The sequence below is a fragment of the Chinchilla lanigera genome, unplaced genomic scaffold (genome assembly GCF_000276665.1).
Source record: "Chinchilla lanigera isolate Chin_1 unplaced genomic scaffold, ChiLan1.0 scaffold00006, whole genome shotgun sequence".
Lineage (NCBI taxonomy): Eukaryota > Metazoa > Chordata > Mammalia > Rodentia > Chinchillidae > Chinchilla > Chinchilla lanigera.
The window spans coordinates 38,684,435-38,687,971 of NW_004955407.1; the positions used below are offsets into that span (position 1 = coordinate 38,684,435).

The window sequence follows — 3,537 nt, forward strand, 5'->3', positions numbered from 1 at the left end:
TTGAGCTCACTTTGTAGCCCAGGCTGGTCTCAAACTCACAACAATCCTCCTGCCTCAGCCTCCCGAGTGCTGGGATTACAGGTGTCTGCCACCATGCCCGGCTATAGTCACCCCTTCTGAAAGCCACCGACTTCCTGCCAGTTGCTGGACACTCAGGCCTGGTGCTGCCCTAGGCCCTGGACTGTGGCCGGGGGTAGCTGCTCCGTCTCAGGAGACTAACAGGTTAGTAATATCCCTTAGTTATGGTGGACTGATGAGGCCCGTAATCTCCCAAACGAGTGAATAGCAAAGGCTTAAATAAATGAGACAACAGTGTGATTGTAGGGCTCCAAGAGGTTCGAAACCCTCTCACAGAATTCAAGATTCTCTGGGGCTGAGACAAAGAATTTCTCTGCGTGGCCCATATTTACTTGATTTTCAAACAGAGGAGGGGAATACTGAAGAAAACTCGGGAATCTGTGCAGAACCTAGCAGGACCTTGGGAGATATTTTCTGAAGTAGTAAATTACATCAGTCAGGAGAACTACCTTATCTTTAGGCTGGCATTTATTGTAGGAGTGTGGATCCTGCAGCTGCATCTCCTTTTAGTTAACTGGGGTTGAAGCCAAGCGTCCTCAGCTGTGGCCTTAGTCAGACTCACAAGTAAACATGGAAAGCCAGTTGGTTAATTTTAAATCCTGCCCAGAGCCACTTTGTAGTGGTCTCCATCAGGGGACGTTGGGCAGCCTCCCAGTCCTGCTGTCCCCCAGCAGTGCCCCTCCCACACCTCCTCCTCCCTCAGGTGTCTCTTCCGGCCCTGCCCGGCCGGTCCTGCCTCCAGGGCCCCCGAGCTGTGCCCAGGGTGAAATACTTCCTCCCCCTCGAGCTTGGACGCTCACAAGGCACTGCTTGCTGACAGCGCCATTGCACACAGCAAGCCGTTGGCTGCTCAGTACGATGCTGGCGGTGTGGGTCTGACGCGGCAGCAGGCAGGTGGGCTGGGGATGTGGCCAGATCATGCGCCCAGGCCCGGGCGGCCTCAGTGCTACTCACACCATCCTGTTTGCGTAGGATGTTCAACAATCACCCCTCTACTCAAAGCGAGGGATTGCCTGCGTTAACCGCCCCACCAGCTGCCTCCTGGCCATATACGCTCGTAAGTGTGGCCACCACCATGGCCAAAGCCATTTGGTTCCCTTCTTCAATCCTCCTATCTTACCAAACCCTCCCCTTCCCACACCGTCATCCGCTACCCAAGGTCAACTGGATGCTCTGAAAATACTGATCAGTCCACACCACATTTCCTCCCAGTGACTGCCGTGTCACCTGACCCAGCACACAGCCTGCTGCCCTTGTCCTGGACTCCTGCTGGCTTCTGACCACTGTCATGCGGGTGACAGTTCTAGCCGAGTACAGCACCCCAGACAGGACACTGGGGGGACAGATAGGAAGGTGAGGTGCACCTGGTGGGGGGCTCCGTGACCACCAAGGACCCCACCTGTCAGCTCCCTGTGACTCTCCTGCCTGAGCCTGTGTGGGGCTGTAACACGGACACCTCTGGGTGGATCCCAGGCAAGCTGTGCTGCTGGCCGGCCATCAGAGTCCCTCAGACTGACCCCACATGCCCTGGCTCCTCTGGCTGCTGGGAAACTCTCCAGGGCCCCACAGCTCCTCTGCCTTGCATTTTGCACCTACCTGTGGGTCTTTTCAAAAAGTTGAAGTCAAGCATGGCAGCACACACCATGACAGCACATTGAGAGGCTGAGGCAGGAGGATTGCAAGTTTGAGCCCAGTTTGGGCAAGTACTGACTTAATAAGACCCTGTCTCAATGAATGGATGGATGGATGGATGGATGGATGGATGGAAGGTTGGGGATGTGGCCCAGTGCAAAGGCTCTAGATTTCATTCCCAGTAGAAGAAGAGGGGGTGCTGGTAAAGCATCCCTCAGACACCCCATTCTGAACCCGTCTTCTGCCCCAGCCTGGGGCTGGGTGTGCGGAGGAACACAGGGAAGCCTGGAGGCTGATTTTGCGGCTGATCTGGGCCCAGCAGTGAGCACTGGCCAGCTGAGGAGGCAGGCAGGTGACAAGCTCTTGTGCCCAGGGACAGAGCAGGGCTGAAAAGTACAGCCCGACGGGGAGCGCTCCTGAGAGGAGCTTCCGGGCCCCTCGCCTCCTGTTCCCGCGTGGGGAGGAGAGTGCTTCCCCGCGCGTGCTCACCAACGGCGGCCCTGGGGCTCTCACGCCTTCCTCCTCCTCGAGCTGCTGCAGCCACCACCTCCTGATCAAACCCAGCTGAGCCCAGGCTCCCTGGCGGCTCCTGAGCACCCATTAGCACAGCAGTCACCGACCGACGGGCGGGACCCGGCGCTGCAGGCAGATGCGGAGGAACGCTGGCCTGGGGGTTTGCACAGGGCCCTGGCCCGGGGACCTGAGTGCCCACAGGTTTGGCTCTGCTCACAGTGTGCAGCGGAGCAGGCAGGGCATAGCTCACAGGGTGGGCCAGGCTGGGAGAAGCCTGGGAAGAGGCCTGCCTATCTTCCTCCGGGCTCCCACGAGCTTCCCACAGGCGGCGCCGGGGCCAGACGTCTCTGGAGACAGACTGGGAAGCCAATTGGAACATTTCGAGTGCCTGTGAGCTGGCCCCGCAGTGGGCCGGAGCGTTAATCACTGCGCCTGTCATCCTCTTGGAGAGGCCGGGACAAAGGAAGTGAGTCAGGAGGAGTGGTCACCACAGCAATGACTCCGCGTCCTCCCGCCCACCCCTCTGCCTGCGTGGTTGTCAGCCCCCAGGGCAGGGCTGCTGTCAGAGGTGGCCGCGACTGGCCCGGGGCTGGTGCCACTGGGAACGGGCGCACATGGGGGGACCTGTGAAACAAAGGCCCCGCTGGATCACAGGACCGACTGGGATGGGGCAGGAGGCCCGGAGGAGGCTCTGGGAGGGTGCACCAGTGTCACACGCTGGCTGCCTGTGGGTCACACCCTCCCACGAGAGGTCCTTGGAGCCTTGTGCCGGGCACAACCAGAATTCCATGCTGGGACCCCTGTCGTGAGACCCTTTTGAGCCAGGGTCTCACTCTGTCGCCCAGGCTGTCTGTGTCACAGTTGCTCCCCAAGGCTGCGCTCCTGCACCATGGACCTGAGGACAGAGCTGACCCTTCCTACCTCGGGGTAGCTCCCACCTTGCAGGGCCAGCCCAGCTGTGTCAGCGTGGCCACACGTTGTCTGGCCGGAGCCACCAGCCTGGCTCTGTGGGCCTGACTTGCTGAGGCAGGAGGATCGCTCGAGTTCAAGGCCAGCCTAGGCTACATAGCAAGACCCTCGGCAGCAAAAGGGTGGTGTTGCCTCTGCACCCCGGGTGAGTCACCCACCAATGTGCCCCATGGTTAAGGAGCTGCCAGCTCCCGGGCCACTGCGGAACGGCTCTCAAGGGCAGCCCAGGGGTTCTAGGGCAAGATGCCCCATGTTGCAGGCACCTGCTGTTGGACTCCGGCCCCCAGACTGCACCCCCTGCCTTGGTGCTGCAGGTGGAGTCCGAGGCCTCCCTTGGAGGGGGAC

The 3,537-nt window shown here is 60.1% G+C and overlaps 1 long non-coding RNA gene across 1 annotated transcript in view; it reads right to left on the bottom strand.

Annotated features, from left to right (window-relative positions):
• Positions 1 to 1,745, bottom strand: part of LOC106146748 — a 6,013-nt gene extending 4,268 nt beyond the window's left edge. Inside the window, exon 1 of the long non-coding RNA XR_001231319.1 lies at positions 1,675 to 1,745. This is a non-coding gene — a long non-coding RNA (uncharacterized LOC106146748). The remainder of the gene's footprint in view (positions 1 to 1,674) is intronic.
• Positions 1,746 to 3,537: the final 1,792 nt, after the last annotated feature.